The sequence below is a fragment of the Periplaneta americana genome, chromosome 16 (genome assembly GCF_040183065.1).
Source record: "Periplaneta americana isolate PAMFEO1 chromosome 16, P.americana_PAMFEO1_priV1, whole genome shotgun sequence".
NCBI lineage: Eukaryota > Metazoa > Arthropoda > Insecta > Blattodea > Blattidae > Periplaneta > Periplaneta americana.
This window is the reverse complement of record NC_091132.1, coordinates 20,409,038-20,434,079: the sequence shown is the minus strand read 5'-3', so window position 1 is coordinate 20,434,079 and position 25,042 is coordinate 20,409,038. Positions and strand designations below refer to the sequence as shown.

The 25,042-nt window shown below is 35.5% G+C and overlaps 1 protein-coding gene and 3 non-coding genes across 4 annotated transcripts in view; 3 read left to right on the top strand and 1 right to left on the bottom strand.

Moving 5' to 3' along the window:
- The window catches only part of LOC138692289 (protein FAM13A), a 461,772-nt gene that overhangs the window by 48,213 nt on the left and 388,517 nt on the right, over positions 1-25,042 (top strand). Inside the window, exon 2 of the mRNA XM_069815475.1 lies at positions 14,947-15,035. The gene's annotated coding sequence lies outside the window, so the exon portion shown is untranslated. The remainder of the gene's footprint in view (positions 1-14,946; positions 15,036-25,042) is intronic.
- Positions 349-420, bottom strand: TRNAD-GUC (transfer RNA aspartic acid (anticodon GUC)). Its single transcript has one exon. It is a non-coding gene; the product is annotated as a tRNA-Asp (tRNA).
- Positions 588-659, top strand: TRNAD-GUC (transfer RNA aspartic acid (anticodon GUC)). The gene has a single exon. It is a non-coding gene; the product is annotated as a tRNA-Asp (tRNA).
- Positions 873-944, top strand: TRNAD-GUC (transfer RNA aspartic acid (anticodon GUC)). Its single transcript has one exon. It is a non-coding gene; the product is annotated as a tRNA-Asp (tRNA).

Here is a 25,042-nt window from a genome sequence, read left to right as displayed (position 1 = left end):
CCTACCCATCTACCCACTTCCCACTCTACTCTCAGCAACAAAAGAGGGATTTAAAGCACTATGAACTATGAACGTGGTGTTTCTCGCCATCTTTTCTCTGCTCATCTGGCGCCGAGCCTGTAACCCAGCCGGGGACCACCCAAATTCATTACAGAGGATCAAAGTACCGAATCTTTTCATGTATTGATGAATTTCTTAGTAGTTTTGTCGATTCTGCACATTGAAATAGGCACGTACTGTACGTTGTATACCAATAATAGAACGTGCCAAATTTCATCTTTACTTGCTGAAAACCGGGCATATTTTTGCATTAAGTTTTTTATTTGAATAATTTCGAGGGAAAAATTGTTCCGGAGCCGGGTATCGAACCCGGGACCTTTGGTTTGACGTACCAACGCTCTACCACTGAGCTACCCGGGAACTCTAACCGACACCGATCCAATTTTTCCCTCTATATCCACAGACCTCAAAGTGGGCTGACAACCGTCAAGCAACCAACTTCGAGTGCACACTAACTCCGTGTGACTTAAGTCCACTTTGAGGTCTGTGGATATAGAGGGAAAAATTGGATCGGTGTCGGTTAGAGTTCCCGGGTAGCTCAGTGGTAGAGCGTTGGTACGTCAAACCAAAGGTCCCGGGTTCGATACCCGGCTCCGGAACAATTTTTCCCTCGAAATTATTCAAATCAACTTTACAGAGAGTTATACCTGAAATATTGATTTGCATAATACACGTCACTGTTCGTTAACAGAAAACCACAATTTAAGTCACACGGAGTTAGTGTGCACTCGAAGTTGGTTGCTTGACGGTTGTCAGCCCACTTTGAGGTCTGTGGATATAGAGGGAAAAATTGGATCGGTGTCGGTTAGAGTTCCCGGGTAGCTCAGTGGTAGAGCGTTGGTACGTCAAACCAAAGGTCCCGGGTTCGATACCCGGCTCCGGAACAATTTTTCCCTCGAAATTATTCAAATCAACTTTACAGGGAGTTATACCTGAAATATTGATTTGCAAGTTTTTTATTTGTTTTTCCAGATGACGATATAAGAAATTTTAGACTCCGCCTATTTTAAAATCCGACAGGTTTACTTTTTACACTTGCGTGTTTCGTCTCTAAATGCCGTTTCAGTTTCGCGGGTTTCATACATTCGTTTAAAAGCACTTCGTAACAAACAACGCACCGAGGTTTTGGTTCACTCTCATTGCCACACCAAGTAAATCCAAGTTCCAAATAACTCTTGTCATATTTACGAAAATGTTTTTTCTTTGAATAGCTACCACTAGGATTGGATATTTCTGTAATGGCACTATAATTAATATATTTCTTCAGACACAGCTTCTGAACTATTAGCACTGCCTAAATGAAGCGTATCATTATGTTCCTTTCTTTTCAAAGATCCGGATCGAAGCGACTTTTCCATTATTTATAATGGGCATTATTTAACAGCGACATGGACAACTACTAGCGTGTACCACATAAGAAGGATTTCAAACAATTAACTGGAAACAGGCAAGCGATGAATCAACAATGCACAGAATTTGTTATAAGTTGCTTGTGATTGGCTACAAAAAAAATATAATTAAAAGTATTGTAATTAATTAATTCTATTTTAAAATATAAGTATACCGGTATCTAGAGTTGAGCTTAAACGATATTTTCAAGTATCTGTGACAACTGTGACTGTGACAATTAAATACCTGTGACTTTTACCTGTGATTTTGTCACACCGATATTTTATATCGATAAGTAAGCACAATATGCATGAATTACACCGATATTTTGTCACACCGATAAAAATTAACAGGAAATATTGAAGAGCAGTGCAATGTGAATACGATTTCTCTATACACGCCACCCATCAGTGGTTTATATGGGAAAATCCAACAAATAACTTATGTACATGTACCATTAACAAATAAATAATAATCTAACTGAACAGTAACATGTAAAAAGTTAACCTCATATACCAAGACGTTATATCGTAATTGATTGTAGATATAGAATCAATTGATAATTTTGTAATGTAGTTGGGTATGGAGAAATTGAGGTTATGTGATTATCCTAATCGTTTTAAAAATTGATCCTTTTTATTGTATATAATATAAGGGATAAATTATTTTAAGTCGTGCATTAACATCATAATACTGAGTCATAATAAAAATTAACGAAACATAAGTATTCGGAAAAACAATGGAAAATAATTACAAAACAAAACGGTTGTTCAGACAGAATTTTACACAAGATGAAGTATTGGTAACCAATGTTATTATTATTTAATCGTGTAATCACTATATCATTCATAATAAGACGGTGAAACTAGCGTTGAAGTAGTTTCGGCGATTTCGAATGTGAAAATCGTTGCATTTGTAAGGATTTTTTTTTTTTTTTTTTTTTTTTTTTTTTTTTTTTTTTTTGCGGAGAGAGAGTTGCTTGGGTTAAACTAGCGCTGAGGTAGTTTCGGTGATTTCGGAAATGAAAGTCGTCGACTTTGATTTTTTGTGGAGATGCAGTTGATCGTATATCCAAGGCATAACAAATACTAAACTAACCAAAGCTAACCTGTCACAGATTCGTATATGCAAGGTGTATATGCGTAGTACGAAGGGAACTACCTAAACGCTAGTTTAGTCGTTGATCGTATATGTCTAGGCATAATAAAAGCTTAAACCAACCAAACCTGACCTGTCACAGATTCGTATATGCAAGGTGTATAAGGGGAATACGAAGGAAACTATCTCAAAGTTAGTTTAGCCAAATAAGTTGCCCATCATATTAGCCAGTTTTGTCTCGTTCGGTTTTAATTATATAGGCCTAGATACTGTTGTCGGCTTGTGAGAAATGCTTCGAAAGTTCGGAAGAACATAACGTTCAGAGACACGGAGTGAATTAACATGATTTACGTTTGATGCCCCTTATTTTCAAATGTAATTAATTATCCCATTTATGTGTAAGTGTAGGCCTATTTTAAAAGTGTGCAAGGGCAATGAGAACGATTTGATGGAGCAGTGTCTGCTAGATGTCAATCTTTTTGGAATTTATAAAATTGACCATTTTTGCTAACTACCCCATAGTATTATATTTAAAAGTTGAAAATTACTTGCAAGTTGATTATTTTAACAATATCAAGATAAAAATCACTAAATATCAAGTTTAGAGCATTCATTAGGCCTATTAATTGGGGTGAAATAACACCCCACACAAGTACCAATGTTAGGAAGCACTGTGCGATTTCATAAGTTAATAACCATAAACAACATACCGGTAAAGAACTTATTACAAAAATAATTTTATTTTAAGTTTAATTATTTTAATTAATACTACCCTGCACGGTTCGTGTTGGAGCTATACATTAAAACTGGATCATACATAAATGAGAGAAGTACAGGACGGTAAAGTTATTAAAATAATGTAGGCTCCTGTGACTAGCCTATTCTGTTTGTAATTAATAGTATAACTAAAAAAAAATATTGTTACTGCGTAAAAATTGGGTGGAAAATACTTACACATTAATATAAATTCACGGTAGTATGAAAATGTGAAGATCTCGGGGAATACATAAAATATTTATAAAGCATATATACAGACTAAATATGAAAACAAAATGTTAGATTCATGATTATATTATTATAATGCCGCTAATAACTTTGCAACACATCATCACTTTGAAAAAAATAATATTGAACAAAATGTCACGAAAAAATAATCAAATACCACCGCCCGATTGCTGTTATTGTATCGTGCGCATGCGCAAACCCACGACGTAGAGGAGAAAATATCAGTCGCAGACGTTGCAACGGTCACAGAGTACTGAATACGGAGCAGATTTCGATAGCGATATTTTGTCACAGATATTTCGCGTCATCAGTCACAGGGTTATCTGTGACAAAAAAATACCTGTGACAAAATATCGGTTTGTGAAATATCGGCCATCTCTACCGGTATCAAAATATGCCACAAAAATGATAAATTTGCTTGGAAGGGAATAAGAGTAAGGTGGTCCGCGGAACTGTTGTGACTTAAAAAGGTAGTCCCCATTTCAAAAACGTTTGAGAAACGCTGGTATAGAGGATTTCACGTTAAAAAAAAACATTGAACATATGAGGCTATTCCATCAAATGATCAGTTGCCATAAGAACGCCTACCTAGTACATAGCTTGTACAATGTATTAGGCAAGGCCCATAAAACAATGCTTTTCTCTTAACGTGGAATTAAATGTTCAGAGCCTCTTTTGCAAACTTGAGATAGGCCTAGTCTTTTGATGCAGAACTAGTCAACCATCTGCGAAGAAAGAGGTCTGGTTTGAATATTCCATCAGTAGGTACATATTTAGATGATTTTTTTCTTTAATATTTTTTTTGGAATCTCAGCCAGTTGAACTTAGCGGATTCAGTATCCATCTGTGACTGTCATCATTGTCTTCAGTTTCCTTCGGAAAATATTCAAAAACAGTTGTTTAAAATCGTGCTCTGGAAGAAGAACTGAAGAAGAGACTAGTGAAGTGCTTTGTATGAAGTGTGACATTGTATGGGGCAGAAACATGGACATTACAACGAAGTGAAGAGAAGCGAATAGAAGTATTTGAAATGTGGATATGGAGAAGAATGGAACGTGTCAAGTGGACAGACTGAATAAGAAATGAAGCTGTGTTGGAAAGAATGGGTGAAGAAAGAATGATACTGAAACTTACTGATAAGGAAGAGGAAAAGGAATTGGTTGGGTCACTGGCTGAGAAGAAACTCCCTACTGAAGGATACACTGGAAGGAATGGTGAACGGGAGAAGAGTTCGGGGTAGAAGATAACAGATCATAGACGACATTAAGATATATGGATCATATGAGGAAGCGAAAAGGAAGGCAGGAAATAAGAAAGGCTGGAGAAAGCTGGGTTTGCAGTGAAAGACCTGCCCTGGGTCAGAACACTAAATCAATGAATGAATGAAAATCGTGCTTCGGGTGGTATCCACTGGTTTTGAGTAAAAATTATATATATATATATATATATATATATATATATATATATATATATATATATATATAAAGTTTGGAAACCACTGCTGTACTACTTTCCTGACGTAAATTTTTGTCTCCTCCTCCATTATTGAAACGTTGGAACCGTCGTTGTGATACTCGCTCACTAACGACACCTTCACCCTCGACTTGACATATTCTTCGAGCCGTGACAGCAGCTTTATAATCTTGTTGCTAGTAGTGCTTTAGGAATAACTTTAATCTCAGACTTCATCATCTCCATTTTATACGAGTATTTTTTTTTGTATTAAGAGTTAACGACTGCCACATGCCCAAATTACGCAATACTAACCACAACGTCCTATAAATTGTCAGGGCCGGATTTAGGTATAGTGCCGTCCCTAGGTAGTGCTAAAATGTTCCGCCCCACAACTCTTACAAATAGTTTTTGAGGAGCTATTATACAGGCCATGTTTAGTTTAAATTAGTTTTAAATGAAATTTGTATTTATTTATTTATTTATTTATTTATTTATTTATTTATTTATTTATTTATACTGGCAGAGTTAAGGCCATAGAGCCTTCTCTTACACTATACCAGGTGACAAAGTATAGGCCTACAAGGAGTGAAAACTTAACAAAAAGTTAAAGAACAGGATATCAACATATTACAAAAAATAATAGCATAACAAAATCGACACTAAACAATATGAAAATAATACCATGTTACAATTAAAAGAAAAATAAATTACTGGAATCAAAATACTCGTACATGCGTCTTACTTGTGAATTATAAAGATTTCCTTCGCACTTACTTCACAGAGAAAGCATTGTTGATGTCATCAAAGTCGATCTGACTTAGCACATCAGGCTCGACGCAAAGAGATATATTCAAACTTATTCATTGTTGAAACAAAATTGATTTGCGAAAACCAGGCTGTGGTTTATTTTTAAACATTGGTTTTGTTGGTGGTATAATTTATTACGAGTATTTCTTACTTCGATAGGAAGTATAAACTAAATTTTTAAAAAATTCCAACTCTTTGCGGATTAAACCTTCATGTCGAATTATATAGTGCATAATGCTGGAAAGTGATTAAATAGTATTGTTGATGATAAAATATATTGGAAATGTAAAGTAGCCACGTTCAATTAGTAGGCTAGCGGTGTCAAAGAGGACGGAAGCTTTGTAGTTTCAATAATTTTAATTATGTCGCGCTGTCCATTGTCGTCGTCAAGTCTTTTGAAGGCCGCTCCAATAACTCCACGCGGAGTGTATAAACCAGAGTTGCAAATTTTAGCAGTGTGTCTTGTTCTAGTTCACAGTGAAAATTAATTATATTACAGTTCTTTAAATAATTAATTTAAAATAAATAATCTAAATAATATAAATAATCTTTAAATTAACTCGTGCTTTGAGCAATTAAGCCTAGCCCATATCCATGGTATATTAATATATAGCAGCAACAAACAAGACGTGACAACGTCGCATTTTCATTTTATTATCGGTGCATGCAATAAAGACCTACAAATCTTAAAAGGAATGCCGCTGCCTAATAATTAAACGAGGCAACTTTAACTGAGAGTTGTGGTTACTATTCATAGCGATAATATAATAAACACTCGTACAATTTGATTTTCAACAATGCATTCTTGTTTATACAAGCAGTTCAATTTAAGCAGTTGGTAATAAAGGTGCGGCAAAACATCCTCCCTAATTTAAAGTTTAAATAAAAAACAGATGGATCAAAATAAGGAAACTTTATTATTATCTATGGTATCTTAATAGTGGGAATTTTTCATTTTTTGAATAACGTGTCTCTCAAGTGGTGTCCTTCTCTATCAATGCACTGTTGAATGCGACTTCGGAAATTCTGCATCACTCTAACTAGCATTTCTTGAGGAATAAGACCAATTTCTTCCTGTATTGCATTTCTTAGGCCTGGCAAAGTCCTCGGCCGATGTTTGAACACCTCAGCCTTAAGATGCCCCCATAGAAAAAAATCTAGTGATCATGCTGGCCAGGGGACGTCGCCACGTGAAGAAATTAAGCGTCCGGGAAACATCTGTCTCAGGACTTGAAGAGAAATCTGAGCTGTGTGAGAGGAGTAGAGTTGGGCAACACGATTCTTTTTCAGAAGTCGATTCCAACGATTCAATCACACATTACGAATCGATTCTAACGATTCGTTTACGACTCTTCCAGTCTGCGATTCCAACTATTCTTTTGAATCGTCAACGAGTTCACGATTCTTCCTAGTCTGCGATTCCAACGAACGACTTACAGGACACTTTCATTTGCAAACCACGGGTAGAATAAAAGCGTTCTACATCTCTCGCATAGATGGCATAAGAGGCGAGCCATTGGATTCTCTCTTTCTCTTTGGCTGTAACCATTCATCATGACCTCCATTAGTCTACAAAATTATTCAAGTTAATGTTTCTTAATTATAATTTATCAACTGAACCTTATTATCAAGTATATTTTTTGCATTAAGATGTAATACTTACTTACAAATGGCTTTTAAGGAACCCGAAGGTTCATTGCCGCCCTCACATAAGCCCGCCATCGGTCCCTATCCTGTGCAAGATTAAGCCAGTCTCTATCATCATACCCCACCTCCCTCAAATCCATTTTAATATTATCCTCCCATCTACGTCTCGGCCTTCCTAAAGGTCTTTTTCCCTCCGGTCTCCCAACTAACACTCTATATGCATTTCTGGATTCGCCCATACGTGCTACATGCCCTGCCCATCTCAAACGTCTGGATTTCAAGTTCCTAATTATGTCAGGTGAAGAATACAATGCGTGCAGTTCTGTGTTGTGTAACTTTCTCCATTCTCCTGTAACTTCATCCCGCTTAGCCCCAAATATTTTCCTAAGCACCTTATTCTCAAACACCCTTAACCTATGTTCCTCTCTCAGAGTGAGAGTCCAAGTTTCACAGCCATATAGAAGAACCGGTAATATAACTGTTTTATAAATTCTAACTTTCAGATTTTTGGACAGCAGACTGGATGATAAGAGCTTCTCAACCGAATAATAACACGCATTTCCCATATTTATTCTGCGTTTAATTTCCTCCCGAGTGTCATTTATATTTGTTACTGTTGCTCCAAGATATTTGAATTTTTCCACCCCTTCGAAGGATAAATCTCCAATATTTATATTTCCATTTCGTACAATATTCCCGTCACGAGACATAATCATATACTTTGTCTTTTCGGGATTTACTTCCAAACCGATCACTTTACTTGCTTCAAGTAAAATTAAGATGTAATGCAAAAAATATTTTAACCATGTAAATTTCAAGTTCGTGTTCATTATTTCTCACACTTAACAAATGCACTATTTTGATTTCACTCTCGCTCGGGAGTATTCGGCACGGTTCGGAAATGTCCGTTGACAGGTTACATCAAACAGGTAAATAGAATCGTGGGTTACGATACCATGCCGATTCGTTATTATTCGTTTGATTCCTTAAGATTCTTTTGAACGGCGATGCGTTGATACCACGAATCGATTCTTACGATTCTTTATTATTAGTCGTTCGAATGAACGATTCGTTCACGAATCGACCCAACTCTAGAGAGGAGGCTCCGTCCTGCTGAAATCATACCAGGTCAATCTGCAGCGCATTGAGTCTTGGTGCCAAAAAATGGTTGATCATAAAAGTGTACCGCTGAGAGTTTACTGTCACAGTAGCACTATCATCTTCAAAAAAGTAAGGACCAAGTATCCCGACTCTTGTAACCGCGCACCATGCAGTAACACGGTCGTTACGTAGAAGTTACTCATGTTCACTAGGGTTCTGTCCACTCCAATATCGGAAATTTTGATGATTCACGCATTGCGATAAGTGAAAATGTGCTTCATCACTAAAACGAACAACAGCATCTTCAGCATCTGCATTACACATTTTCACATTTGCAAAATTTCCGAAATCGCATTCAACAATGCATTGACAGTGAAGGACACCACTTGAGAGACACGTTATTCAAAAAATGAAAAATTCCCACTATTAAGATACCATAGATAATAATAAAGTTTCCTTATTTTGATCCATCTGTTTTTTATTTAAACTTTAAATTAGGGAGGATGTTTTGCCGCACTCTTTATAATAACATGATACTGGCATTACAATAACTGTGCAGCTGCACACTTCCAGTTACTCTCGCTACGATCGCGACAATCGATAACAAAACAATATCCGACTTTAACAAGATGTTCAAGAACAAACAAACAAACTTAAGAAAAGATTTACTCAAAAGTGTTTTAAAAACAAATTTCACTGTAAAATGAAAATAAAAAGAAGAAGAGAATGAGAGTAAAATGCCGCCCCCCTGGAAATTGCCGCTCTAGGCCTAGGCCAAAATCCGGCATTGTAAATTGCATTGCTCAACTAAAGAAAATCGTTAAAATCTTACAAAACAGCAAACTTAAAAAACCGATATTGTTTACGAGACGAGCTAATAGAACCGGCTAAGCTTTTTGCCTCCAATCGTGGAATAACTGTTTATCAAAGAGCGTACTGTTTTTCCATGGTAACCGTTTTCGCTTTTGTTTATAACGAAAGTCCAAGGCCAACTATGAATAACACTGGATAAGCAACCATTATTTGTAAGTTGGCAACAATTTATTATTCATTGTACTGCGTGGAGATGAGTGCGCTTGCGCAGTATACAGCAGCTGCTGGGGTGTTGTGATCACACATTTAACCGTGACCTTCACTGGGAGCATTACATGAATTACATCATGACGCACCGCCCCACCCACGCCTGCTGTCATAATATTTTGTTGGATGTTGAATGACTGTTCAACGTGTTGTCAACAAAACCGTTTTGGTTTTCCAACTGCTCACACAAAACTCACCACTACTGCTCCAGGGTTTTATCTTTATATGCTCCGTGCATATCGCGTGTCATGCGGGTTACATTCCCAAATGTAAACGGCGTTAGCAGCTATTGTGCTCAGTGTTGCCAATTCAGCGGCTTTCTCGCTAAATCTAGCGTTTTTGGATAATAGTCTCTCGGGTAAAATTATATTATCCCGCTTAGCGGAATACTAACGGTTTTTAATCTTTAAAGTTTCTGAAATGAAATTCATATTAGCATTATAAGCGGCTTTCATAGTTACATTTAATTCGTTCAGTGTGTGTTATGTGAAATAATGGATGCGTTAATGTAGTGATAATTCCATGTTATATATGTTACCGTTAAAACCCGAAATCCGTCAAAACCAGTTTCAACTAGTAAAAACTAGTTTAAGCAAGTAAAGATAGATAGAAAGACTGAATTTTCGTATGATCTAGAATCAGTGTCAGGTTAGGTTTGGTTTGTGTTTTTGTTTGGTAAAAGCCTAAAAAAACCCTAAACAAACCAAATCTGACCCGTCATTCATTCTAGATCATACGAAAATTCGCTTTCTATCTATCTATATTTTAAAACTAGTTTTTACTAGTTGAAACTGGTTTTGTCGAATTTTTGGTTTTATCGGTAACATATATCGTGCAATAAGAATTTAAATATGTTGTATCTGTGATAAAATGTTCAAAATTTGCTTTATAGCGCCACATTGGCAATGATAATAGTGTGCAATATCCGTTACATTGGCGGGTGGATGCTCTATCTTTACCATTATTATTATTATTATTATTATTATTATTATTATTATTATTATTATTATTATTATTATTACTACTATTAAATAATAATTATACATTAAAATCTAGAAATATTTGTTAGAAAATCGCGGGTTTTCGAAAGCCATCTAGCGGGATTGTACGAACAACTGTTGGCAACACTGATTGTGCTATCAGCATACAGAACAAGTATGTGAGGCAGTTCGGAAAAGTTGCCTAATTGAATAATTTGTGAATTTTTTTAAATTACTTTAAGGGGAAATTCTGTGTAAGTTAGTGGTTCTCGGATTCCCTTGGCCATTATCACTATTTTCCCCTTCATACAAAGGAGCCAAATGGGCTATTTGTAAACCATTGTAATTTAGGCGTTCCCTAGAACTACAACTTAACGTACGTTACATAATTTTTCCTTTTCCAGCACATATTAAATCTTTACTAACACATCTCCCTCCTTACAAAATGTTATTTCCCTCCAATAAACACAGCACCCTCTAGAAACATTTGAATGTCATTTTGCGCAGTGTTGTACGAGGTCTAAAAATAGTGTTTGATGCTCTGTATCTGAAATTCAAGATTTTATAGACGTTCTTGAACACCTCAATTTGGTCGATCGACATCTCCTACTCATAGGCGATAGGCGGAGAGAGAACTGTTTCTTTGGGGGGAGGGGAAGTAAAACCATAGAATCCCGATATAGCGAGGTTATGAAGCTATCATTTACCTCCCTCCCCCGTTATAGTTTGACCGTGACAGTATATCGGAATATAATCATTTAATAAAGATGTTTTCGGAGGACATGTTTCTTACAGTGTTACATTCATATACATGTTGTTACCGATCGGTATTTTTATAACATATTCACAACAAAAAATTGAATGTAAAATTGTAACAAAATATATAGACAATTTTACATTTAATTTATCTGTTTATTTCAAAAAGCTGTATGTCATATGAAATGTAATTTCTAATTATTTTATTTAATCTCGTCTTTAAGTTTACACATTATACCGGGATTACTTTTATTTTTTCTGCATTGTTATGCAGTATGTTACTCATATTTCTTCAAATAGCGGCCTGAACACCTCCAGACTTCTAATACATGAGTACAGGCTGTTACAAAAGAAACATTACAGTGCTTCCATTCCTGAAATGAAATATAGAAATTCTTATACATTCATAAATTTAAAATAAATGTTATAGTCCAGACACATGATCTGAAGACATTAATTCATTAATTTAAGCACAGAAAATTAATCATAAACAAAAGCAAGAAAAATATTTTGAATTCAGTATTTTCTAACGTCAGTAGAAGAAAAAAGTTTAGATAAGTTTGGGGGGGGGCAATGTCCCCATGGCCCCCCATAACTCCGCCTATTCTCCTACTTAATCTTTTAGAGTTATACCTTTTTATTAGTGTTGTGGGATTTAATCGATTAATCGATCAATTTCTGTTGTAAAATTAATCGGTCAAAAATATTTAATCGAATAATCGAGTCGATTAAAATTAATCGGTTGTAGTTGATATTAATAATTATTATTTTCTTAATATAAACTCATACTAAAAATTCCGACAATATTTCTCTCTCGAAAATTGCTTACTTAAAAGCACAATAGTACTGTTGTTTTATAACTGTAAACCAGATAACATAGGGAAAATCTTTCCACAAACACTTCAGAAAGAGATGGAGATATGAGGACAGTGACCTAGTCTACCTCTATTAAAAGTTGAAACACAATGCGAAATCCTTATTAAGTTTTATGGTTTTCCAAGAAAACTTCCGCCTTATTGTCAGCTCATCTTCTTAGCATATGAAATACATACTTTTCTGGGATTCTTCCCCCTCATTCCTTATAAAATAGCCATGTCTACACTGTGTGCAAGTGAGAGCGTAACTATCTTCTTTTTCTAAAATCTGGTAATCCGGATAGGGCCAGTCTTCTATTTCGACAGCTGTACTTTTGCAGGTGCTTGCAGTTTCTGTACTGAGTTTGTATATGACGGTTGTGTGATTAGTTTGATAAAGAAAAAAAAATCAATTTTCTGTGGACTGTGAAGAGTGTAAACTCCATTATGTCATATGAGAAATTGAGAGGTAAACTCGGTGAAACGTTTGGATTCAAATTGAAGGATCGTGGAGAAGTGCTTGACAGAAAAAAAAGTTTTTTTTTTTTATGCAGGAAAGATTGTTACTAGACGTAGAGCGGCACTTAATTCAGAGCATGCGAATGCACTCACATGTTTAAAATCATGGATGAAGCAGTATTAACTAGGTGAGTCTTCATACTTTTTGTTATTTATGTTTGTCTCAAAAATTCCCGGAGAAATTGACACAATAAATTATAAGCCTCATAATAAATATGTTAGTAAGTAATTAAAATAGTTGTTTTGTAATATAACAATACAACATATACAGATATACAACGTTTAATACTTATGCTTATCACCGAACACAAGTTAAATTTAACAATAATTGTGTATTACAGTATATTAAAACATTTTTCCAACTCGATTAATCTATCGGTTAATCGATTAAATTCAAATAGTTAATCGATTAAATATTTTGATCGATCGACAGCACTACTTTTTATCCTATTAATGGGCCGGGCAGCTTTTCCCATATTGCTAAATTTCTAATTGGACTAGTGGCTTGTGCAGCAAATGCTGCTGCAAACTAAGTTCGTTAGACGTTCAAATAAAAATTTTTCAGATTTATTTTCAATGAAGAATACTTGTCTTTTTGATAGTTATTTGCTTCCATAATAATGAAACGTACTCCCTCTGAATGGATTTTTTTTGGGCCAAATACTTTTTCTTGAACCTATCCAACTTCAGTTTCTGAGTTTCAACGCGAAAACGCAAGTATCAATGTCAGGACGATAGCAGTAGCTATTTCAGGTCGTTGTGGATTGTAGGCAAAAGTTAAAAAAATGTCAGGTTTGCTAAGCTTTCGAACAATAGCATTTTCGTATAGCTGCTGCATGTAGAACTTGAAATGTTGCATGTAGAACTAGAATTGTAGAGCGTAAAATCATTTTATCCTACTAAGAGATCTTGCTGAAATGATCAGGAGACTACAAAATTTTCTGGGCCTCTTATTTTATCAGTAAGTAATACCTTTTGTTCTTTCCTTAGGAACTGTAATTTTTGCGCTCTCTCGAGCCAATACTGAAGACAATGACACATATCAATATCTACACTACACCGCCATTAAGTATATGAAAAAGACCCAACCCGACTGGGTTAATAGTATAAAAATATTTGATTTTTAATAACAATATTATTATCTTACTTAACTTTCGTAGTTATATATAGCAGTCACTCAGTAAATTATAGAAATAAAGATCTAAATCAAGATATTCTCTACATTTACTTACATAACCTCAAAACGTTTCACTTTCATGTCATCAATATAGCATCAATATTATGTACAATTAATGAAAAATAGATGCATCATGATATTAACTATAATAATATTTAATTTCTAATGGTAATAGTGTCACCAAACCACCTCAAGTTTCGTAGATTTGAATATCCAATACACAGCTGTACTCAGAAAATTATACACTGCAGAATCAGTTTTTAATAACAAATTGAATTGAGCTCTAAATATGTCGGCAATCCTGCAGGTCATGGCCTTCGTGTAATAGCCTATTGTTTATTGTAGTGTGTGTTTTGTTCTGAAATTCAATAAAGTCGGCCGTGATTCAATAACATTAGTTCTCAAAACTGACAACAGATGGATTTTGGAAAATAGGAAAATTATGTAGGAAAATTGACATTTCACTGAAAACTACTATTTTTCCGGAAAACCTTGGATGCCAGGCATGAAAATGAGGGGTCACTCATTAAAATCCATTCAGCCGTTTTCCCGTAATTTCCACAACCAGTTCAAATTATATATATATATATATATATATATATATATATATATATATATATAATTTTATCAGATATTATTACAAATCTCTGCTATTTATTTCAATTTGATATTGTTGATTGTACGCAATTAATCGGATGAGGCAGCAACCTTGCGTGACATTCGTTACGTAACAGCATAGCCCGAAAAACAGGAGTGCCAGAACACTCCCCGTAGATAGTAGCTGAACACATGGTGCTTTATCCTTGTCTTTCATGACTAATCGCCGTTTCTCTCTTTCTCTCCCCCCTGCTCTCTCTTTCTCTTTCTCACCATCTGTCTCTCAAACACAAAATGCATCCACACATACATACAGCAACGCAAAAAAAGTTGTTAGGGGGGAAGCACAGTCAAGGTAAATTTTGTTGTGTTTAGAAGTCAAGACTGCATTCTCACAACAATGGCTTTTTTTTTTTTTCAGAACGGATGAAGGCGGAGCGTTTTCGCTTGGAAAACCAGTGGTGGCTGATGTACGAGTGTCCCACACTACAACTGCATCATGTAAATCTGGTAAGCCTACAATGAGACGATATTAATTTACTTACACTGTTCAATTCTCAAGGAAAGGGATGAAATTTGTAAAGTTATGAAACATTTTTAAAATCTGCATGTCCAGTATATTTATTTTTGTGTCGTTATAAGAATTACTACCTAGATTTTCCGAAATCCTTCCGCATTTGTCACCTGCTCTACTCTCGCGAAAATGTTTTTCTTAGATTTAGAGTAATTAAATTTTTACTGATTTATTTGACTTCTGAAAGTAGTTTGTGATACGTATTTTATGTACTATTGTTTCGCATATTTCCTGTTGTTGTTTTGTCATAAGTACCATAGTGTTAAAGAATTGTGTAAAATGACTATCCAATTACTAGTTTACAATTGTTTATAGCACTGCGTGATGTTCATTTTTGTAGGACGGATGTGTTACAATGACGATAGCGAACCGTATTGTCTCAAATAAATAAAACCATATGCACTTACACGAAAAATTTAAAGAATTAACATTTCATACAGTCCGCACTTTCTGTGAAGTAGATTCTTATACGACTGAAAAGGGTTTAGGTTGCGATTATAATACGAGTAAGGTTTTCTTTCACATGGCTGTCTCTATGCAAACCATCGTACAAAATTCGGACCAATACGGCATCTCAACTCAAAATTGCATGGCGCTGCCTTCGAAAACTCATGGTTGTTACGTAACTACTCTTTGATGAAGGTATAGAATGAAATAGATAGACAGACAGACAAAAGCATTTGAAATGTGATTATGGAGAAAAAGATAGGTCGTAGAGATGAACAACGAGCGAGAATGCAAGACTAACTGCGCCCGCAAAGCCGAAAACCCGCACTACAGTATTTCCTGTCGACTGCTTGTAGCAAACGTTCAAGACATCTGGACTTCGGGAGTGATCAAGTCTCGAACGTGAAGCAGCCTTGAATCGCCACAGTTGTTTATACCAGACTGAACTTTTATCTATTTTGGCAACTGTCATATATGTATAAACAATCAAGTACCCTATTTTAAATATCATCTCTGCCTTTCAGTGTAGTAATCCGTTTTCCAATCTTTATTTAATTACTAGACCCTTATTATATTTTTATATGGATATTTATTAATAATGGTTCATAAAAAGTACATAAACTTACCGGTAATAAATTACGATCAACATATAGGTACACGAATAGCAATTATACGAAATAAATATACATTAATAAATCATTTTCCATCATATATCTTTTTCAATTTATGTTGGCTTTAACTTGCACTTAAGTCTAGTTTTTAGTGCAAGTTTCAACCAAGCCCGTTTATTTAAAACAAAAAAAGACCTCAAAACTTTTATATATTAGGCCTACTTTTTATTTTTTTTTTTAAACTCTACAATAAGCAAGTGTACATCAATCTTTCCTGTTGCTGTATTTATCCAATATTTATGTTTAATTTTTAGAAGACCCTTATTAAAAGACTAGGATTTTTTTTTTCATATGTTTGAGATCAAGTATACAATCTCAAATAAAAAAACACTTTATTTAATGCTATGTTGTATGTTTCTTAGAAATTCAAATTTATTTGAGAATTTTATTTATATAACCATAGGTAATATTATCTGATAGTAGAGCCAGAACATTTTGATAACTGTGATACTGTTTTCATTTGTCTTTTTGTATAAATTAAACATATCTTATGTTAATTAATTATTTAAATTATGTATGTTATTCAAAGTTAGACTCGAAAGACCAGTGCAACGAACACAGCAGGCGAGAGCGGCAGTTTTTTTCATCTCTAGTAGGTAGCTAATAGAAAAATAGGTTAGATAAATAGGCAAATAGATTAATAGGTAAATAAATAAATAATAAAATAAATACTTTATATCCATGACTGTAAGGTCTGAACTGAACGATAGGATACTAGTAATATTAAATTTGTCCTTGACTTCCAGAGAACTCGAGGTGTGAATTACGAAACGAAAATAATTTCCATAATTTGCATGACACAGCTCACAGCATGTAAAGCAGTCAAATGACGTGTGCAACACATGTAGCACATACCTCATGATGTAACCCAGTGCGTCCAGATCCGTCCTATTTACTCGTACATGTGTTTTCAATGTCAGCTGTCATTACGTTAATACACCAACGTCCGGCTTTGATTATTTTACTTACTGCGAGTGAGTTAAAAATTATTAAGTTCAATTTGATAATTTCGGTTGATTAGTTGGTAGTAATCATGGATAACGTGATAACGCAGGCATGTGTGTGTTTCTTATTAATATCTTGCACATGCGTTACCGGTACTCGATTTTTATTAATTCCGCTCATATGTGATAGCTAGGGCCAGGATTTATATGCACAAAAAAGTCTGATACAGGGTGATTCACGAAGATTGTGCTTTACTCTAGGATGTGACTTCTGGCATCATTCTGATGAAAAAAGTTCATATAAACATATGTCATATTTCTTAAATTGAGTTACGCCCTCCTAATGTTAAACATAAACGTAGATATTATGAAGGTTTAAGCATTTAAATTATTTACAAAAATGGTGCCGGGTGTATTATAAATTCATTAAAGAACATTCACTTATTACTCACCTTTAAAATCTGTATTAAAGCCGGTTTTCAAAGACACCACCTTCTGCAGCAATACACGTAGTCGTCCGAGTGTGAACTGCGCGCGTCGCTTTCCCTAACTTCCGTTGTTCGGATGCTAGGTAGATACGTTGTACCGGTGTTGAGTTATCTTTAACCGTGACCCTGATGTCACGAGATTTTGTGTCGCTACTATCAGCTGTACTGTAATACATACAGCTCCAGACGTCCAGAGAGAGAGAGAGAGAGAAAGAGAGAGAGTTCACAAGAATGCGTGTTATGTAGCTCAGTCGGCAGACTCGCTGGGCTGCTGATCCGGAGCTGCGATCGGGCTTGGATTGGATCCCCCTTTGGTCTTTGGTTTCTTCCGAGGTTTTCCACAGCCGTGGGACTGAAGTCGGATGGTCTATGGCGAGTCCTTGGCATCAACCCCTTTGATTTGATTACCTGGTAAAAATTGTAGAAAATTACTAAATTGTAAAACTATAAAAATTTGTAAAAATTGTAATTGTAATATTGTAAAGTTTTGACTTGTTCCACATCTTAAAGCTTCATTGCTCATGTAAGATCTATGGAATAGAATGAATGAATGAATGAATGAATGAATGAATGAATGAATTAATTAATTAATTAATTATTGAAAGAAACGTGATTTTATCCGAAACTATTCGAAATCGGATACATGTATATGCAAAATCAAACCAGAAATATGCAAAAAAAAACATGCAACATCGATTTATTTAACATATCAAGTATCGATAACAATTGTCAGTTCCAAATACAACACTATGCGCTTGTAGTTAGGCAATATGGGAACACATGTTTAAACCTTCTTGCCTACATACAAGGCGATTCTCGACTGAGGGTCGGCCCATATATTGTTTCTCCTACTTGTACATTTGAAATGCATTTTTAGAAGAAAAAAAAAACCGTTTTCAAGAAAATAAATTTTAACATATGCAATTTTATTAATTTCACATTTGTGCAAGTTTCACCAATAAATCATAACTCATGAGGCAACTAGTTCAGGAGCTAATGGGGTAGGGTGGCCAGTTCCTTTCCCCCTGCAAAGGAGATAGGTGACAATTTAAATGAAATAAGACAGTCTATTTATCATATATGAAAAAAAGGGGCCCCATAAAGAAAATTAAGCTCCGGGCTTCTGAAATTGTAAATAACGTCTTGAAACCAGGGCCTCCTAGATGGAACACCAGCACGCTACTTCTGAGCTACAGACACGGTCACACTAGTGGGACTCCACCGGAACCTTACGACGTACAGGCTCAATCGTAGAGGCAGCACACAGCTGAGTCTCGATATCTTAAAAAAAAAGCGACCGTTCGGACTTTAAAAATGATTTAGGCTATAGGAACGATTAAGTACAATAAGCCCATTAGAGACTACTGTGCTAGCCTTCGGAATCCTCTCCATACCAAAGGAAAAAATATGTTACAAAATTGTATTGTTTCTTGGTTGGATTTTAGGGTTATCTAGCAACAGTGTCAAAGTGAATACACTGACAGGCACCATACATTCAATTAGAAAGCAGGCATGGAGTCATATCTGAGGTGGAGTCTAGCTCTTCATTTCAGCCTATTCAGGACTGTTAATTCGAAACAGAGTATTCCGATAATCTGTTCTTTAGTCCAGTAGTTCCCAACCTTTTTTCACTGACGACACACTTTACTGAACGCCCACCATATCGCGACACACTTATTTGATTTTATGAATGATAAAAATAGTGCTTTATTAGCGTTTTTGAAAACTCGCCTATTTGAAATAATGTAAAGTCTGCGCTTTGTGGATTGCACAGAGTTTATCTATACGTGACCTTATGATTGACAAGCCAACAAGTAAATCTTCTTCAAGATGCAGCAGTCTGTTCCTTTGTTTAGATTTCACTATTTTTATGGTAGAAAATGCTGATTCACACAAGTATGACGTTGAAAACGGCAGTTCTAAATGTATTTTTAGTTTATTCGGCACCATCGACTGATTTGACAAAACATTTCCGTATATAAGACACTCAGGATTTTTTTTATATTCATCTCCACGTCACATAAAACCATATTGCAAGTATTCATCACTATATTTATGAAACACGGTGCATTTTGTGAATCCAGAAGAGAATTTTCTGTCATATTATTTGAATTAGCATTGCTGTCATCTAACCCAGAACTTGATTCAGACTGTTTTTTAACCCTTAAATTGACAATGTATTCTATAGGATACAACATATTAATAGGCTATATGCTGTAATGCTAATAGAACAATAGAAGAAAAATTGGTAGGAAAATTAAAATTTCACAATACTATAATATTGCAAAACATATAAAATATGGACATTGCGATAGTTGTTTTCTTTACAGTCCGACACGGTTTAATAAACTAGTGTGAGAAATGAAGTTTTGCCAAGTTAAGGGATTAAGATAGTATCTCGATCTGATTTAACTCTCCTTGGATCTCCCATTTTTCTTCCCGCTGTAGAGTCAAGTATGCGTGAAAAGCTTGAAATTATGAAGCAACTGTTTGATGGTCTGCAATCTCTTTCCACACATACAGCGTACTTTCTCTTAAAGAACTGTTATTTAATTCCTAAATTAACATATTTTCTTCGCACCACCCCATTGTGGCTTTTTCCATCCCTACTTCAAGAGACTGATGATCTGAGAAACTGTCTGGAATCGATTCTCAATATACGTCTTCAAGATAATAGGATTTTAGCCACTCTGCCTATTGCCTTTGGAGGTATTGGAATCCGGAATGTGAGTGATGTTTGTCTGCCTGCTTTCTTGGCTTCTGTATATGGAGTCCTTGATTTCGTCAAGTCCATTCTCTCAATTAACGGTGATGAAATCGGGATCTGTTATGTGAATGAGGCTTTGGAGAAATGGTTCAGCATTACAGGAAACAACAACCTCCCAGCTTCTCGTGATATTCAGAAACAATGGGACCACATCCATGCCTCTGATATCTACCAGGCTCTACTAGCGTCGTCATCGTCTGAGGTCGATCAAGCTAGATATCGTGCAATGCGACAGAAGAAATCAGGGTCTTGGCTTCAGACAATACCATCTTCCAATATTGGCACGTTAATGGACAATATGTCCTTTAAAATTGCTGTCGCCTTAAGACTTGGGTGCAAGATCTGTTTCCCACATAAATGTCTTTGTGGAGCCACTGTTGATCCCTATGGTCACCATGGCTTAAGTTGCCCCAAAAATACCGGTAGATTTTCCAGGCACTTTCAATTAAATGATATCATTAAAAGGGCACTTGTCTCTGCTGGTTTTCCATCAATCCTGGAACCTATTGGAATCTGCCGTTCTGATGGAAAAAGACCAGGTGGATTGACCTTGCTACCCTGGTCTCATGGAAAATCTCTGCTATGGGATGCCACTTGTATCGACACTTTAGCACCATCGCATTTGCCTGTCACCTCCAAAGTTGCTGCAACATCCGCAGTGAGCATCAAAAGGAATAAGTATCGGGATCTCCAGGACAGATACTTGTTCTCTGTTTTTGCTGTTGAGACGTTGGGACCTTGGTGCTCAGAGGCTAAAATGCTGGTTTCAGACATCGGGAAAAAGTTGCAAGCGCTCAATGGAGATTCCAGGTCGACTGACTTCTTGACACAAAGAATCGCTATTGCTATCCAGCGTGGGAATGCTGCCAGTGTTATGGGGACATTTCCTCAAACACTGGCTTTGGAGGAAATATTTTATTTTTAAAATTCAATATATTGGCCTACTACCGAAATCAACTGCGTTTGTTGACGCAACAAGATTTGAAGAGTCTTGCAGGAATTCTGTTGGAAGACGTTCAGGAATCTTTGCCACATTGTAATAAAACCCTCAAGGCTCTGCAGAATGAGATCATTATACATCTCGCGACCGATTGACAAGAAGAAGATTGTGTTCTTCACAAACAAGGCAGCAGCTCTGCCTGTGGACGATGACTTCCAGAAACTCTGGCGTTCTGTGGTAGTTGAGAGCACGGATAACCTGAAGATAGAGGAATATCTGGAGAAACAGGGAATCCACTCCATGGAAGATCATAGACCCAAGAAGGCGACACTCCACAAGCGCCAAGGACATCAAAGTGCTAGAAACTGAATTTAACTCAGAGTTTGTTCTGAGAATAATTCCAAAACTGGACTGGGAAACACTCTGGAATGCTGCTGATAGTATTGGCCATTCTGGTGACTTGCCGCAGACCCTGAGTGATGATTACGAAAATGATATTTTGAATTCCTGAAGAAAGTTCACCATGTTTTGCTTGAGGTCGAAGTCATCAATGGAGAATTAGTCTGCCCAGAATCGGGAAGAAATTTCCCATAAATAAAGGGATACCAAACATGCTTCTTCATGAAGATGAACTCTAATTAAGTAAATTAAATTTGTACTGTGCTGCTATATTGTTTGTGCACAAACTTGTATTGCCACTGTCCTGTCATTTAATGTATTTTATATTAAGTTGTTTCATAGAGTGTAATATGTGACTTAGGATTGTGAAAGTTATGTAGCCTATAACAACTTATAATGCAATATAAAGTTACCTAAATAAATTTATGTATGATTATCAAATTATCAAATTTCAATAAACAGTTATATAATTATTAAAAATGTCCATGATAAAAACTAAATAAAGCACTTTTGATAAAATAGCGTAGTCACACTATCACCCGCTCACACGTATATATTGAAACTGATCAATATGTTGTGACGATTCTAAACTCTGTTTATTACCAAGTGGGAAGAGTAAACGAATTACTAAGCATTGCTGCAGGTGTTCACTTTCATTCGAATTATCGCCAGGCAGAAAAATTGAACTGAGCATTTTTAATTGGTAAAGTCTGTCTCAAAATAAAATTATCATATCAAATACTTCGCTGTAAATAAGAAATGCGTAAGAGACTTTCTGGATGGCATAATATTTATTTTTCAATTCCAAAATTTCGCGACACGCTCCATGGGGTTGCACGACACACCAGTTGGGAACCATTGCTTAGTCTATTGAAACTTATCCATTTCCGGAATTAATCCGAAAAACTTTTAAATTATTTTATTTTCCACGTCTAGTTCGACTGTGTGCAAACTGCTTACCGGTATTCGTAAATAAAATGGAAGTGAATTTGTACGAATAATATGACACACTTCAATCTCGCAGCGTTATTGCCTTGTATTGGTGGCCTCAAAGTTCAATTTACTTGATCCAGTTTATACTGACCAAATTTTTATTTCGTATACCCCACTTACCTATCTGTATGATCAGGTAGAAATAAAACAATACTCTATATCCGCCAACTCTGTCATTTTCTGAAAATAAATAGTTTGCACACTGTAGTTTCGCTGAAGTACATAATATAAAATCACAAAACATTAATGTCCTTGGAATATGAACCTTGGTTATCAAAATATGACACATAGTTGTCAAGTGTGCGTGTTATCTTCGATGTCTGTGTACAGGAAAGAAAAACATATGCATATTTATAGAAATGGAAATTATAAACTTCAATAACAAACCATAAATAAATCATCAGTTCGTCACATTAGCACTCTTTTCTGCACTTTGTGCTGTAAATATCTTACGCTTTGAAATACACTAAGTCAGATCATTTAGAGACAATTACAGATTGCATTCTCGCGTGTCGTGTGTATGTTGTTTTTTGACGTAAATACGTCTATATCGTAGCTAACGATCCACGGCCTATACTCCTATCGATCACTAGAGAAATCCGGATAACAATTTTTTGTCTGCAAATCTATTCTTTCAGGTAAGGCTCCCTGTAAAGCAGATTTGAATAATTTCAAGGGAAAAATTGTTCCGGGGCCGAGTATCGATCCCGGGACGTCACTGTGTACGTTAACAGAAAACCACAATTCCAAGTCACACAGAGGTTGTGTGCACTCGATGTGGGTCTCTGGCGCTTAGTCAGCCCACGCGAGTTGTGTGGATATAAAGGGAAGTTCAACCAGAGGTCCCGGGATCGATACCCGGCCCCGGAACAATTTTTCCCTTGAAATTATTCAATTTTTTGTCTCTCCTGAAAACTCTTATTCACGTGATTAAACTCGTTTTGTTCGTCTCACACACACACACACACACACACGCACACGCACACACAAATTATGTTTAAGAATTCTAACATATTTTAAGCTTGTTTTCTTTCAAAACAACGCAGTTCTTGTCTAAAAGTATGTTAATGTGCATGCCACTTGAAAACTCACTCAGTCCGTAGAGCGGTGAATAAAATAAACTATTCCAGTCCTTTCATAAAAAAAAAAACGGACTGAACATGTTTTGGGATCACACTTTTCATTTGTGTATAGAAATTAACTGAGCCAATTGCTGGGTTTATGATTATCGGAAATGGCTTAACTATTTCCATGGCAACGTGAGTGTAATATCCCTTCCACAGAATCATTTAATTTCTTTTCCACAAAATCATACAAGTCTTCCATTCCAAAACTTTCCAGTCTAAATAACTAATTATTTAAATTGCTGATTAGAGCTGAAGAGAATAAAACTACAAAAACTTACTGAACATTTCATGTAGTATTTGTGTTTGTGTATTAAATTATTTTAAAATGGTGTATACCCTTCAAGAGAGAACATAAATCATCCTTATTGATTAAATGTAGAAAATTACACAAAATAAGCTGTGTTTTCATCCTACAATCAACTGATAATAACACAAATACAGCTTGCCAGGCGACGATAGAAAACAGAGAATGAGAAAACAAATGAATGAGATATATAAACAATTGAATGCTGTTACATATCTATACTAATAATAAATCTGTAACCGAAAATTTTCTGGTAATTTTCGATTTTCCAAAAATAATTGGTCCTAACATATATAATTAATCACCCTGAAACCGAAAATCGCCTTTTTGAAATTTTTGTCTGTCTGTTTGTTTGTTACCTTTTCACGCGATAATGGCTGAACGGATTTCGATGAAAATTGGAATATAAATTAAGTTCGTTGTAACTTAGATTGTAGGCTATGTGGCATTCAAAATACATTATTTAAAAGGGGGGTTATAAGGGGGCCTGAATTAAATAAATCGAAATATCTCCCTTATTATTGATTTTTGTGAAAAATGTTACATAACAAAAGATTCTTTAAAAATAATTTCCGATAAGTTTTATTCCTTGAAAAATTTTGATAGGACTGGTATTTAATGAGATAAATGAGTTTTAAAATTAAAATAACTGCCATCTAAGGCCGTGTAATGAATTAAAAAAAAAATTACTTCGTCTATAAGGGGCCTTGGACAGCAACAATCGAAAGCTATGAAAGATAGCCTACAGATAATGTTTCTGAGTTTGTATGAAGTGATATCGGAAGCTAAATTAACCGATTTGTATAATTAATTATTAATTCACCATTGGAAAGTGTAGTTTCTCTAGATGGACATAATGCTAT